The sequence below is a fragment of the Mauremys mutica genome, unplaced genomic scaffold (assembly GCF_020497125.1).
Source record: "Mauremys mutica isolate MM-2020 ecotype Southern unplaced genomic scaffold, ASM2049712v1 Super-Scaffold_100270, whole genome shotgun sequence".
Classification (NCBI taxonomy): Eukaryota; Metazoa; Chordata; order Testudines; family Geoemydidae; genus Mauremys; species Mauremys mutica.
This window is the reverse complement of record NW_025423299.1, coordinates 205870-221817: the sequence shown is the minus strand read 5'-3', so window position 1 is coordinate 221817 and position 15948 is coordinate 205870. Positions and strand designations below refer to the sequence as shown.

Sequence of the window (15948 nt, the reverse complement as noted above, 5' to 3'; positions counted from 1 at the left end):
TCCAGCCAACCTCAACACACACACTTGCATAGTCACAAACACAACCCTCACAGCTGTAATAACACCCCTCCCAGAAAACCCTTGCAGAAAACCACACAAACACAAACACATGCAGAAATCCATCCCTCCATCCATCTTACCCCCCACCCCAACACACCCGCCATCCCCATTCTGTGCACACACCTTGGGTCACTGACACTGAATACTTCAGTTGGATGGGGGGCCCAGCACCATGGCTATTCCCTGCCCCCCAGGGCTCACAGGGGGCAGATTGGGGGCATAGGGGGCACGATCTAGTGCCAGCCAAGGGGGGATCAGAGGTGGAGATGGGGCCGTGGTTTCTGTACCACCCGGTTCCTGGCACAGGCTCCTTCTAGGATTTGCATTTCTTGGTAGTTTTCACCCCATCACCACTTCCTGCCCAGCCCCCTCCTGCTGTGCAAGGTGGTTCATGGGGGGATGGGAAGAACCCAGGAGTCCTGGCTCCCAGCCCCACCTGTGCTAAGCTACAAGACTCCACTCTAACCCCAGCGCTGGGACTGGAACTTAGGAGTCCTGACACCCATCTTCCTTTCCTCTAACCACTAGACCCCACTCCTGCCCTTTTGGGGAGCCAGGACTCCTGGGTTCTGTCCCCAACTCTAGGAGCAGAGTGGGGTCTAGTGATTAGAGCAGGAGGAGCCAGGACTCCTGGGTTCTACTCTCAGTGCTGCTGTGTGACACTGGGCCTCTGTTTCTCCTCCCACTTTTTGGGTGTGGAGCCTGTAAACTCTCTGGGGCAGGGCCTGTCTCTCGCTGTGTCTGGGCAGCGCCTGGCCCAACGGGGCCTGATCTCAGCTGGGGCAGGGACTGTCTCTGTGTCTGTGCAGCCCCCTGCACAAGCGGGGTTTGATTCTGCCCCGGTCTCTGTAGGTGCTGCTGTTGTTCAGATAAATAATCATGGTACTAGAAGGCGTGGCAGTGCGTGAGTGCACCAGCATTTCCGTGCAAGGGCTAAATGTGATTCTTATCTCCGTGACCTCCCGTGCACCCTTTCTCCCCCCCCCCCAGCTCCCCGATTCTCCGCCCTGTGCCACTGCTGAAAGCCACCCAGCCCTAGCGCCAAGAGAAGATGTGTGTGTGTGGGGGGGGGGGGGGGAAGCTTTGCAAAAATCAGTCACACCAATAGGAAACCCAGCAGTTTGTGACATCACTTCCCAAAATTAGATGTGTGCAGACACGCACGCACACACACACGCACACACACGCTCAAACAGCCCCCTTTGCCAATGCACCACCTCATCTCGTCCAGGGAGGTCTAGGCGGGAAGCTCCATGTGGGAGCGGTGATGGACGGCACCATCAAGGTAGGTTCTGGAGATGGTCCTCCAGATGCAGGCGTCTCGGCTCCAACTGGCACTGGGCTCACCCTGGGCTGCGTTCAGTTCCTCTCTCTGGTGTGCGCCCTGGCTCCACAAACGCCCCCACCCCCTGCTCTTTCCTTCTGGTTCAAAAAATATCCTCTTCCTTCGCCCCAGAGAGAGACACTCACGGTGCTGCTCAGCACACGCCTTCTCCCCACTTTCCCCCCCATTCCCAGGAGCGTGCAGGAAGGGAGTCATGATTGGGGAGAGCCCGTGTCCCAAGGGGAGGGTATGGGGGGGGGCTTGTCCCCTCCATGGAGCATGGGGGTGCCAGTAGGCACCTATGGATGGTCAACCCAAGCAGGGCCAGGATGGAAATGGGAGGCCTGTGCCCCCAACATGGAGAATCTGGGGTGCAACCTTACTTAATGGGTCAGTCTGTCCTTTCTCTGACTGTCCTATGCCAGCTTCAACTAGCGCTTGTGGTTCATTCGTTCTTTTTCATTCCTTTCCTTCTCTAGCTTGTATGTTCTTGCTTTCTTTTTTCCCCTCTACCTTTCACGCTCTTCCTTTCTTTCCTTCTTTTTCTAATGGTTTTTTCTCTCCCTTTATTTCTCTGCCTTTCACGTTCTTTTCACTCTCTCTCTTGGTGATTATTTTTTTCACTCGCTCTTTTTCGTCGCTCCTTCCGAGCCAAGCGGGTTCTCCTCGCACACTGATTTTGGCAGGTTTTCCTCCTGATCAGCAAGTGGATTAAGCACGTCTTCAGTGGGGGTTTGGCATAGCAGGGAGCAGGGAGCAGGCTGGCCGGGTGTCTCTGTGGCTGTCTGCTGTCCATGCATAGGCATGGTCCTGCCTTCCTCTGGCCCTGACCTCGGTTGCTCTGTAGCTTTTAAGCCTTCCCTTGGAGCTGTCAGCACTGGCCGCTTCTGCTCCAGGTGCCCAGAGGAGGAGAGGTGCTGGGCTCCAGCCTGGGACTCTGCCTCCCTCCTGCCTAGCCCTGACTATGAAGCCTGGCCCTGGCCCTCCTTCCTTCAAGTGCCAGGTGGACAAGAGGTAACGTGGCTGCAAGCAAAATGGCCAAACTTCTGGGCCTCATGTGAAGCAGCAAGAATCCCAACCACCTGGTCAAACCACAGGTATCAGGGAAACAAGTTCTAGAGGCTCAACCAATTTTGGCCATCACAACCCAAGACCTGTCTCCAGTGGGCAAGTCACCCAGCAGGAGGGGAAAGATTGGCTCTTGCACAGCTGGAGACAGGGAAGTTGAGCACTGTGAGCTCCAGGGCTTTACCACAAGCCAACACAAGGTCTCACTGAAATTTGAACTCAGATTGCAGGATTCAGAGTCCTGAGTGCTGCCCGTTACACCATGGGACCAGCTTGTGCTGCCTTCTCTGCAAATCGGTGACCCTCACAGGGCTGGCTCATGTAAGGGACTGTTGGCCCCTTACAAAAACTTAGTGGGGTTTTTGGTTGGCTAGTTCCCAGTCCCAATAGAAGGGGGAAGGGCCAATGGGAAATCAGGCCCCTGAAACTGACAGTCCCCTGGGCAATGGGGAGAGGCCAAAGCTCCACGTTAGCCGCACTGACAGGCCAGGCAGTGTAATGAGGGAGTCACCAGGCCAGGGGGTCCCATCCTCCGTGGGAGCTGGAACTGCCTGGGCCAGAGTGGGGTGGAGCTAAGGAGAGAGCAGGAGCCCGAGAAGAGCCGGGGAGCAGAGCTGCACCAGCCGGGGAGAACCAGAGCAGATCTGTGCTGGGAGCCGAGCCGCAGCAGCACGAGCTGTAGAAGCTGCCCAGGGAGCAGATCTGTGCTAGGAGAAGAGCTGCAGCAAGCGGAGCCAGAGGAGCAGCCCAGGGAGCTGGAGGCAGAGCCGCAGCAGCACTGGGGCTGGAGGTGGGTGCAGTGAGCAGCGTGGGAGAGCGAGGGGGACCCTGGGCAGAAGGCCCAGTGCAAGGAGATGCCACCAGTCAAGAGATCTTGCAGGCCAGACTTTTGGGGGTGGGGGGATCATATCCCCTACATGGGGGCTGACACTGGGAACAAGGGACCTGTCACCTAGAGCATGTGGCCACTGCCAGAGCAAGTGTCCAGCCCGTGGTGTCCCTGCAGCACAGCCAGGGCCTGGGGAGGAGGCCTGGGACATGTGAGGGAGAGACTGTGACCTGCCCTGACCCTCCAGAGACGCTGGTTGTGATCTCCCTGCGCCACAGAACAGGGTGACGTGTTTTCCTTTCCCATCTTTCCTTGTGTTTTACATTGATTGCTGGGTAATAAATGGTGTTTGCTTGAAGCACATGCAATGAGGAGTGGGTCAGGGAAGTGCCCAGAGTGGGGACACTGTAGCCCTGTTCAAGTGATCATGACAAGATTGGGGGTCATCAAACCCCCCAGGATTCCTGGGCCCAGCCTTGTTGGGGTTACGAGGACTCTACCACACACCAGAGTAGAAAGAGCGTCCTTGGGGTCAGACAGCCTCTGGGTAAGGGGGTGGGGACTCAGATCCTTTCTCTGGCCAATTGCACCAGGGTCATGTATAAACCAGAGAAGTTCCCCACAATAGCCAGACCTGAACCCCCTGTACACTTGTGCTCTGTCCTCATTGCTTCTCTGTCTCTCTTCCCCTCATCTCTGGTGCTCCCCCTCTGGGCTTTCTCAGCACCTGGTCCCACAGCGCTTCCTGCCAGCCAGACACTGCCTGTTCTAGGCTTGCTCCTGTGGATGTGGCCTCTCTCCTGATTCCTGAGGAAAGGAACCTTTCCAGGAAATGGCCACAGCTTCTGGGAATCCGCATGTGGCTGTGAACAGCACCAGGAATCATTTGGCTCCTGGCACACAAGGCAACTTAAAAGCTAGGTGCCCAGAAAGGGGCTTGAACCCTGGACCCTCAGATTGAGAGCCTGAGCTACCTGGGCTTGTTAAGGCCATCTTCACCGTTCAGCCCAAGAGCGAGCAGGCAGGCAAAAGAGAGGCAAAAAAAGTCCCAGGAACCCCTCCGCTTTTTCTGCACAGCCACTGCCTGTCAGCAGGGTTCCTCCTCCTCCTCCCTCCTGTGCCTCAGTGCGACTACAACTCCACACCTAGACAGCCGGTCCGTCCACTGCACCCCAATCCCCCATGCCTGAGCCTCCCTGCCAAAACCCTGCACCTGGCTCCAGAGAATTAAGTCTCACGTGTTGCTGGGAACTCGACTTCTTGTGCCCAGAGAGTCTCGGCTCCCCTCAGCAGATGACCTGAGAAACACAGTGTCGCCTTTTCCAAAGAAGTGCTTGGAGAGGTTTTTCTCATGTTACCATGTGGCCTAATGGATCAGGCATCTGAGTGTGGATCAGAAGATTGAGGATTTAAGTCCTTTGGTGGTTGTGTTTCTGCAATTTTACCGTTGTGCTGAACGTCCTGCTCCTTGCAGGGCTGGAACCTCTTCTTGGCCACTCAGGCCAATGCTCTGGCTTCAGCTAGAGCCCTGGGAAGGAGTTGGGGGGTGGGCGTCACAAAGGCTGGGACATGAGCACCAGGTGCTTCCAGTCTAGGCTTTGCCCTTCCTGACTTGCCAAAGAAAGTGGGTGTTTGGCACGGCAGGGAGGAGCCTGGCTGGGAGTTTTTGTGCCTGTCTGAAGGCCACACATAGGAATGGTCCTGCCCTCCTCTAGCCCTGACCTCAGTTGCTCTGTGGCTTTTAAGCCTTCCCTTCCCAGCCGCCTCTGCTCTAGGTGCCCAGAGGAGGAGAGGTGTTGCTTGGTCACTTTTACAGATGCCCCTTCCCTGGTACTGCCCTTGCTCAGCTGCACAGAGGAACTTCCACCCTCAATCCCTGCCCGTCACTGCCCAGCAGCCCTCTGGCACCATTCCTGAGGGTCACCCTGCCTTGCTCTCTCCCTGCCACGTTGGGAAAGACAGCTCCCATCTCTCCTTGTTAAAGGTCAGGTGGGCCAACTAGGGGCAGAAGCCCATTCTATGTTTTCCTACAGCAGAGCCCAAGCTCAGGGACTCACCTTGGGTGCAGGCACTGCTGTGCTCCCAGAAAACAAGCCACCCCTGCACAAAGAGGGATGACAGGGCCTGCCAAAGCCCCGGATTGAACCAGGGACCTTTAAATCTTCAGTCTAATGCGCTCCCAACTGAGCTACTTTGGCAGCTGTATGGTAGTATTTTGGCCTGTTGCTTCTCTGTCCGGGATGTTTTTGTCAGCAGTTGCACACAAAAAGGACAGGAAAACGAACGGCTGCTCCACACCCCCACCGGAGGAACCCGACGCCCTTAGCTGTGGGGAGTAAGAAGTGGCTGTTGGCTGACAGGGCCTGTCCCCGAGGAGCTGGAGCAGCAGCTGCCGCCTCCCCCTCGGCTCCAGGCTGTGGGAAATGCTCATTGCCTGGCTGCATGGGCGGCTGCTGCTCCCTGCTCTGGAGAGCGTCTGTATTGCTCTGTCAACCCCCCGTCTTCACTGAGCCAGTCTGGTAAGGTCCCAAGTGCCCCCTCCGGCCTGGCAGCTGAGAGTCTGTGCAGACATCGGCCCCCCTGCCAGCCCCACAGGCAGCAGCAGCGCCAGCCCCCCAGCACCACAGGGGCACTCAATGCACTTCCTGTGGAGAAATGGCTCCTTGGTGTCCAGCTGCTAGAGTGAGAGCCAGGAGAGAGCAGTGTCTGGCTCACCGTGGGGGAGAGAAGAGACCTGGTGAGTGCGGATCTCCCTCAGCCTCCCCCGCAAGGCTGATCAGTTCTATTGTCACTGTGATAGTCGGTGCTTCCCTTCAGGGCCGGCCCTAGAGGGGTCTGGGACAAATCCCCCCTTTCCTCCCCAGGCCCTGCCCCCACTCCACCCCTTCCCCCAAGCCCCCACCCCTGTCCCATCTCTTCCCATCCTGCACCTTCCTGCCCCATTCCTGCCCCCTCCCCCACCTCTTCCCGTCCCTGCTCCTCCCCCTCCCCCACCAGCCCCTCCTGCACCCCACTGAACAGCTGATCACTGGCAGGTGGGAGGTGCTGAAGGGGAAGAGGAGGAGCTTGTCAGCAAGGCCTGTAGTGGGGTGGGGGGGAGCTGGCTGCCAGTGGGTGCTGACCACCTATTTTTCCTCTGTTTTTTCTGCAGCCCCGTAGCTCCCATGAAGTCGCTGACTTGGCTCCTTTCGCACCCTAGAGAGAGGAGCAGAACCAGGGCTATGGCTGATCTATGGGGCACCAGGTGAGTGGCAGAGGCTTCAGGTGCTGAGAGTTTGCCTGACACCTCAGGGACACAGTGTGAGGTGGCTGGCAGGAGTTGGTGGTCAGAACCCCAGACCAGCAGCAGGCTGAGCAGGGCCTGGGATCCTTGTCTAGGGTTCCAGCCACCAGCCCCGCTCAGCCCGCTGCCGGTCTGGGGTTTCATTTACTCAGCTGGCAGTGGCCTGAGCAGAACTGGTGGCCGGGACCTCAGATAATAACAATAGTTTATTTATATAATATAGACATAGAGAGAGACCTTCTACAAACATTAAAATGTATTACTGGCACGAGAAACCTTAAATTACAGTGAACTTGGCACACCACTTCTTAAAGGTTGCCGACCCCTTGTATAGACTGACCATATGTTGTACTAAGATTCTCCTGCAATTTTTTTTTCTTCCTGTGAGTCAGTATAGCTTTTGCCAGCCCAGAAGTTGGGCAGCCAATGTTTTACGTTTCCACAATGTTTTCTCCAACTGTCATAAAGTAAATACATAGTTAATATGAGTTAAAAAGGCCAGGGACACTTCCTTGTGAAGAATCTGTACAGCAGATCATGCTAGAGCTGTGAAAATGTCAGTTTTTGATGGAACTTTAGAGGCAGTGATTTATCATGTATTTTATCATGTGAATGTGCTGCTATTGCTAATGTCTTTCCAAACAAAAATAAGGCACAATAGGACTTCTGTAACATTTCTGTGCTACCTTAATCTAGATGAGATGATTCTGTGCTGACTTCATTTTGGTCACTTTGTGCTTTACCTAGCAGTAAAACTAGGGTTATATTTTCCCACTGTTTGGAAACCCAGCTTATTAAACTGATTTTGCAGCCAAAAAAGCCAGAAAGATTGCTTTTAATTAAAAACAAATCTTTGTTTCAATACCGCTTCATATAAATTTCCAATAACATTTTGACAAATTAAAAAAAATTATATTATTTGCATCATTCTGTCAAATCAGAATTTTTTCTATAGTGCTACTTCTTTAGTTCTAGTGCATCAGCATTACAGTGTGCTTAATTAAGTTAAACTGGTTTTAATAACGTGAATGTGGCAAGTTTTCCAATACTGTATGCTTATATTTGTGTTGCTAAGAGCAGATCAGGCACAGGGGCACCAGTTTAATAATCTCACCTAGGGCACCATAAATCCTAAGGATGGCCCTGCATGCCTCAATTCTCTTTTTCCTGGCCTTGTTCCAGAGCCCTCACAGCCCAATTCTCTTCCCTAACATTGAGCCCTCTACTGCACCCTGAACCGCTCATTCCAACCCCACCCCAAAGCCTGCACCCCCAGAGCCAGTGCTCTCATCCCCCTGCACTCCAACTCTCTGTCCCATGTAGCCTGATTTAGGGTGTACTAATAATATTAATTGGGAAAATATGATGAAAATTTAATTTATTAGCTTACATTTTATTTAATTTAATTGAGTTATAAAGTTACAGTTGCATTACTGCTATTCAAAAGATACATATGGCATTATATGCAACAAAGGTTTGGTTAATATACTCACACCCTTCCTTGATAACCTGGTGGTAAGAGACACAGGACCAGCCTTGCAGTTCAGGTTTCTCAATTCTTGAGTGAAAGATGCAGTGCTTCGAAAAAGCTAATGTTACTTTGGGTTTACTTGAATAAGTTAAACTTAAAATCAAATCCTAATAAACAAAGAATAAAAACTTAGGGAAACCGAGCTTAGCCGAGTTTCTTTGAAACTCAAAGTTTAAGAACAAGTACAGCCTACTGATAGTAGAGAGAGAGAGAGTGGAGGAAGTAAGTCAGAATGATAGAGTGACGTGCTCTAGCGAGGTGAGTTACATCTTTTATAGGGCACAAGCGCCGGAAATCCTTCCTCCTATGCCCAATTTTCATTCCTTACCCACAAAACATTAGGGTACGCTTACTTCATAGGCTAGTATGTTTGTGCGTGTTGATGACATGTACATATGCACATGAGTTCCCTTGTGGTGTACCTGTTAATTCTGTGGGTACAACACTGAAAAAAAACCCTATGCCATTCTCCATTGTCGATTGGTCTAGGTAAAGGTCTTAGACAGGCGTGGGTACTTCTCTATTTAAGTAACAAGTTAAAGGTCAATTTTTCTTTCTGAGTAAAAGGTCACACTATAGAGATGCTCACTTTGCCTTAGCTTAACATACAGGATAGGGCCTGTAGGTCCTCGTAAGTCATGTGCCCCAGCCCCCTAATCATTTTTATTGCCTTCTGCTGGACTCTCTGCAGTTTGTCACATCCCTTCTCATGTGGGTCCCAACCCCAAAAGTACTCACATTTCACCCCAATGGCCCCAAAATGTACATAGGGTGCTGCCATGGTCAAGTCGCCCTTCAGCCTGCTGGTGGAGAACAAGGTGAAAATTAGCCAGGACGTTGCTCAGTCAATTCCCTGTGCTCCTAGCAGGTGGTATCAGAAAGCTCCAAGATCGCTCACTTCCCTTTCTCTAATCAGCTTCAGGCCACAGGGTTACAAATGCACAAACCCGTTGGGATTCTCCCCTGGGCTCAGGGTGTGGGGCTGCTCTGAGGGGATGGACTTGCACACTTGGGATATTAGTGCAAAGATACAATTTCAATATCTCTTAGAGAAATTTGAGGGCAAATTATATTTGTTAAAAATCTTATTTAGTGAAAGGAAAGCTGCAGTGACAGCCTGGTTCCTGGGGTGCAAAACACTTTCCTCCTGGGAGACACAAGAAGTTAGAATTAGAAATTTACATTGTTTGTTCCAATGTTGGCGCAGGTTTAATTTTGCTTCTGTGTAGGTATGTTTCAAGCTGTGACGGTTTTGGTTTATTGGGTTGTTTTGGTTTTTTTAGTTGGAATGGCGCTTTTAATTGACATTTGCTGGATTCGAATGGCTGAACCTGCAACACCAGTTTTGACATAGTTCTGCATATTTTATATAGATTTGGCCAGTATTGAAGGATTCAATTCCTTTAGGGGAGGTTTTAGTGGTCAGCCTCATTTAGTTTATGTTATTTTATCACCTTGCTGTAGCACACCTTTTTGATAAAATGTTGAAATTATTAATTTATAGCATTTGTTAGTTTTTATTTTTAAAAACAAAGCTTTTCTTAATGTTTGGGTTTTAAATTAAGCATTGTTTTTTGTTTCAATTTTTCATTTAGGATTTGGTTTTTGATGGGATTTTTAAGAACTTTGGATTTAATACTAAAATTTGGACAGATTTAGATTATTTAAAATTAACCCTATTTACTATTTTATTTTAATAAAGGTTGTATTGCTCTAACCCCTGGCCGGGGGGAGAGGAGATGAGCCTGGCCTTTAAGTGAGAAGGAGCAGAGGCATGGGAGGCATGGCCCCCGTGAAGGGTGGGGCCAGGTGATGGGGGACACAGCCCCTCCAATTTTTTTTGTCTAGCCCACCTCAGTCCCCCACCAAATGAGAAGAGTCTGATGCCACCCCTGGTGGTCACCGGGTGTCACTGGTGCTCCATGGGAAATATGCTCTTTGCATTACCCAGATTGGTGGGAAACACACTCTGTGCCTTACTGTGACTGGTCCGTGGGAGTCACTGCTCCTAGAAGGCAGACACATGCTGTGCATTACCCCACCTGGCCACTGGGTGTCACTGCTGCTCCATGGGAAATATGCTCTGTGCATTACCCAGATTGGTGGGAAACACACTCCGTGCCTTACCGTGACTGGTCCGTGGGAGTCACTGCTCCTAGAAGGCAGACACACGCTGTGCATTACGCCACCTGGCCACTGGGTGTCACTGCTGCTCCAAGGGAAACATGCTCTGTGTGTTACCCTGATTGGCCACTGGGTGTCACTGCTGCGCCAAGGAAAATACCTTCTGTGCATTACTCTGACTGCCCAATGGGTGTCACTGCTGCGCCAAGGGAGACATAAGAACGGCCAGACTGGCTCAGACGCAAAGTCCATCTAGCCCAGTATCCTCCTGTCTTCTGACAGCGGCCAGTGCCAGGTGCCCCAGAGGGAATGAACAAAGCAGGGAATCATCAAGTGATCCATCCCCTGCCGCCCATTCCCAGCTTCTGGCAAACAGAGGCTACAGGCACCATCCCTGCCCACCCTGTCGGGAGCAGCGCCTGGGGAGCCCCTTGATGTTTTGCAGCAACCGGGAGTCTGCCCCCCCGCGAACGTGCCACTCCAGACCCCGCGAGATCTGACCGCCGACCGTCGATTGCCCCAACTGCCAAGAGACGCCTCCCCCGTCCTCCTGCGCTCACCGACCACACCCCCCGCAACCCAGGAGCCCCAGCCGCCACGAGACGACTCCCCTGTTTTCCTGCGATGGCTGGACACGCCTCCTGCACTCCAGGAGCCCCAGCCACCGCGAGATGACTCCCCTGTCTTCCTACGGTGGCCGGACACACCTCCTGCACCCCAGCAATCCCTGCCGCCGAGGGGCAACCCCCTGCAGGACACCCACACCTCCCAGGAACTCCAGCCACTGGGAGAAACCCCAAATACTCAAGGGACACAGCTACTGCTGGAGGATGCCCCCCCCACCACCAGCCGTGCGACGGAGGATGACCAAGAGGGCCCTAACGCTCCACAAAATGGCTGCTCCACCCCAGACACTGTCTACCTCCAATACCCCCTCACTACAGACGCGCTCATCTGCCCCATCTGCCCGCTGCCCCGACGCTTCCCTCGCCTCGGAGGGCTCACCAGACACCTGAGGAGATGCCACGGCCGGTCCACCGCCTTCAGCTGTGCCCTCTGCAGCCTGCCCTTCGAGTGCCAGAAGAAATGCAAGACGCACCAGACGAGCTGCAAGAAGGCCCGCACAACAACAACCCCGGCCCCGGTCCCCCGCCACCCTGTGCCCCAGCCCACTGCTCCCGCGCCACAAAGAGCCAGAGCGACCCCGCCGCCCGCCGCCCGGGAACCCACTCCAGCCCCCGAGCTGGTGGACCAGGGCACTGCCGCCAAAACAACGACTACCACAGCGAGAAACACTGACCGAGCCCCTACCAACTGGAACCCCTTCACATCCACCCAAGTCGCCCGGAAGCTCTCTGAACTAAGGCGTCTCAGTGCCCCCGCCAACCAATGTGACCCCGCCCCAAGAAGGGTCAGCGCTCCACCACGCGTGGCCGCACGAGACCCTGCCGCTGGCGGCACCAATGCCGGCTCCCGGCACACCCTGCGGGCACCAGCCACGAGGGTCACCAACGCAACTCCCCAGACTGCCCTGCGAACCTCAACCACCGGAGGAGCGGGGACCACTCCTCAGACCGCCCCACACACTGCTACCACTGGAGGCCCCGCCGCTACGACCAGACCACAGCACCAGACCCCCATCGCCAGACAGACCGGCACGGCCCCAAGAGACACCAGGCCAATCCCGACCACCAGACGGTCGCACGCCCCCACAACAACCCCTCGGACGACGGCCGCACGCGGAAGCCCGGGCACCGCCCCTACTCGCACCGATCCGAACCAAGTCACACCGTCAACCAGCAATGCTACTACCCCACTGGCGTCTACACCTCAGGGGCCAACCGAGAGGTCCCCCGAGCCACAAATGAGGCCACCTATCAACCAAACTGCAGACACACTACCCACACAGGCCGAGGAACACGAGGACCGGCGGTCGACGACTAGGCCAGCCACACCCTGGCAGACCACCTGGATCGAGAAGCTCCAGGCAGCAGCCTCCTTTGAGGAATTCGATCTGCTCGTCAACAGGCTCACCCAGGAGCTGGCGGCAGAGACTGCCCCCAAGAGGACGCCTAACCAGGAGACCACCCGGCCTGCTTTCAGACGACCCGCCCCGAGTCACGCCACCTCCTCCAGAGGAACTGGAAGAAGGAATGCCAGCCACCGCTACGACCCGGCAGCAGCTTCAAGGATCCAGAAGCTGTACAGATCAAACCGCCTCAAGGCCGTAAAAGAGGTCCTCGATGGTCCCCCGTCATACTGCACGATGCCGCTCGAGCGCCTCTACCGCTACTTCCTCAGAGTATTCGGCGGCACGCCCAGGAACGACGCGCAGCGCCCGGAGTGCCTCCGTCCGCTGCCCCGCGTCGCCAATGCAGACGGTCTAGAGGCCGACTTCACGCCCAAAGAGGTGTCGGCGCGGCTCTCCAGAACCAAAAACACCGCGCCAGGAAAAGATGGCATCCCCTACGGCCTCCTCAAGAAGCGAGACCCCGGCTGCCTCGTGCTCTCCGGCATCTTTAACCTGTGTCGGCGCTTCGGCCGGTCGCTCACCTCCTGGAAGAAGGCCATGACCGTCCTGATCCACAAAAAGGGCGAGCGAGACGACCCCAGCAACTGGAGACCCATCTCCCTCTGCTCCACGATGTACAAACTGTACGCCAGCTGCTTGGCAGCCAGGATCACGGAGTGGGCGACGACCGGGGGAGCCATCAGCCCGGCCCAGAAGGGCTTCATGCCGTCGGAGGGGTGCTACGAGCACAACTTCCTGCTCCAGACCATCCTCCAGTCGACCAGGAGGGAGCGGAAGCAGTGCACGGTAGCATGGCTCGATCTGGCCAACGCCTTCGGGTCCATCCCCCACCACCACATCTTCAGCACGCTACGGGAGTTCGGGATGCCGGAGACCTTCCTTCGCCTGATCCGGGAACTCTATGAGGGCTGCAGCACCACCATCCGCTCGGTGGAAGGAGAGACCGCCGAGATTCCTATCCGCAGCGGCGTGAAGCAGGGCTGCCCCCTCAGCCCCATCTTCTTCAACCTCACCATGGAGCCGCTCCTGCGGGCGATCTCCGACGGCACTGACGGCTTCGACCTACATGGCGAGAGAGTGAGCGTCTTGGCCTACGCGGACGACCTGGTCCTGATCGCGGATGACCCCGAGAGACTCCAGGGCATGCTCGACACCATTGGGAGAGCCGCAGACTGGACGGGACTCCGCTTCAACGCCAAGAAGTGCGTGTCCCTCCACGTTGACGGGAAAAAGAGGGACTCAGTGCTGACGACGGAGTTCCTTATCCAGGGTGAGTCCGTTGTCCCCATGGCGGAGGGGCAGGCGTACCAGCACCTCGGCATGCCGACGGGCTTCCGCGTCCGGCAGACCCCCGAGGACACCATCCGGGAGATCCTGCAGGACGCCGCCAAGATCGACGCATCCCTGCTGGCGCCGTGGCAGAAAATCAATGCCCTCAACACGTTCCTGATCCCCCGCATCGCCTTCGTCCTGAGAGGATCCGCCGTAGCAAAGGTGCCCTTCAACAAGGCGGACAACAACATCCGGCAGCTGGTGAAGAAGTGGCTGTCCCTACCCCAGAACGCCAGCAATGAGCTCGTATACATTGCTCACCGTCACGGCGGAGCCAACGTCCCCCGCATGGGAGACCTCTGTGACATCGCGGTCGTCACGCACGCCTTCCGCCTCCTGACGTGCCCGGACGCCACAGTTAAGAACATCGCGACGACCGCCCTGCGCGCCGCCATCGCGAGGCGAATCGGCAGACCCCCCTCCGACCAAGACGTGGCCACCTTCCTGAGCGGCTCCCTGGATGGAGAATTCGGCCCGTTCAGGGGCGACGTCGGCTCGCTGTGGACCTGCACCCGCAACGCCACCCGCCGACTGGGAAAGCGACTGGGCTGCCGCTGGGTATGGAGCGAAGATCGGCGGGAGCTAGGAGTCCTGATACCGCAGATCGGGACGGAGGACAACACCATCGTCAGCCCTGGAGCCAGAGGCGTGCTGGAGAGGTCGCTGAAGGCCGCCACCCGCGCGCTCTACGTGGACACCCTGAAGAAAAAGCCGGACCAGGGCAAGGCTTTTGAGGTTACCAGCAAGTGGGACTCCAGCAACCACTTCCTCCCCTCAGGCAGCTTCATCCGTTTCGCCGACTGGCGGTTCATACACCGCGCCCGGCTGAACTGTGTCCCCCTCAACGGAGCCATTCGCCACGGGAACCCGGACAAACGCTGCCGGAGGTGCGGGTACGCCATGGCGACCTTGCCCCACGTCCTGTGCAGCTGCAGACCCCACGGCAGAGCCTGGCAGCTGCGCCACAACGCCGTCCAGGACCGCCTGGTGAAGGCCATCGCCCCGTGCCTGGGAGAGATCGCTGTCAATCGCGCCATCCCCGGCACCGACAGCCTGCTGCGCCCGGACATCGTCATCACGGATGAGGACCGGAAAAAGATCATCCTCGTCGACGTGACGATCCCGTTCGAGAATAGGACCACGGCCTTCCGCCAAGCCCGAGCCCGCAAACTCGAAAAGTACGCTCCCCTGGCTGACACCCTGCGAGCAAAGGGCTACGAGGTCTACACCGACGCTCTGATCGTTGGGGCCTTGGGCGCCTGGGACCCCCTTAACGAGCGCGTGCTGCGGACCTGTGGGGTGGGCCGTCGCTACGCGCGGCTCATGAGATGCCTAATGGTCTCGGACGCTATTCGGTGGTCCAGAGACATTTACACAGAGCACGTCACCGGCCACCGTCAATACCAAGAGTGAGCCGGCGTGACTCCGCGCATCCGCAAGAGGGAAGAGACCTGTAAACTTCCTCTGTTGGACTTTATCCCCTGAGCCCTGAACCAACCAAACTGAACTCTGCCCTGTGAGGGTCATCCTACCACCATTACCCAGTCCGCTCATTTACTCACGCCCACGACTATCCATAACCTGTTTGTATGAGTGATGTGCCCTCACTGCTTACTGGCTGTACCTTGAACTCTCCCACCGTATACCCCGCATTGGGGACATGACAGACTGTGTATATGTATATGCTGCCTAACACCAAAATGCTAACATCCCCCCACAACCTGTATGTTACCCCCAATGACACAATAACTGATGCTTCAAACACTTTGTATCATTTATTTTAAATATTCTTTAATAAAATTTAAATCTGTTCTTATCAGTTTAATATCTGATAGGTCCTTTATTTGAGGACTGTATGATAAATTGATTTTTGAAACAAGGGGATGGAATAGGAGCTTGCTCTGTCCACCCCATGCATTGACCTGGTATTGCAGTGTGTCCAGGACCAGTGCCTCTCCTTCTGGGGAGAATTGTCTGGTTAGAAAAGCAGAAAAAGTTTTACTCTAAAGATGCTGATTTGAGAAGATTTTTTTTAAAGAGTTGAAAAATCAGGCCTTTTTAGCATTTTGGTTTCTTCATAACAACATATTGTTAAAATTTCTTGGGAGTGTTTTCTGAGTCTACAGATGTGAGTTTCTTTGTTTTGCTGGAGGATTGTTTTGAAAGCTGGGATTCTTCTGTTTGCTGTGAGTCTTTTCAACAATATGAGGGACAAATGCTTTCCAGACTGAGGGTCTGTTTGGGAGATGGTTGGTTGTGGGGGGTTGTGTGTGTGTGTGGGGGGGAACACAGATTGGTAATATTCAAGGTCACATGTATATCAATAACTGGATGAGTTACACAGACTTCTCCCCGCCCAGCCTAC

The 15948-nt window shown here is 54.9% G+C and overlaps 1 non-coding gene across 1 annotated transcript; it reads left to right on the top strand.

Annotated features, from left to right (window-relative positions):
• The first annotated feature begins 15356 nt into the window (after nt 1-15356).
• LOC123360520 lies at nt 15357-15542 on the top strand. Its single transcript, XR_006576030.1, has one exon. It is a non-coding gene; the product is annotated as a U2 spliceosomal RNA (small nuclear RNA).
• The last annotated feature ends 406 nt before the right edge of the window (nt 15543-15948 follow it).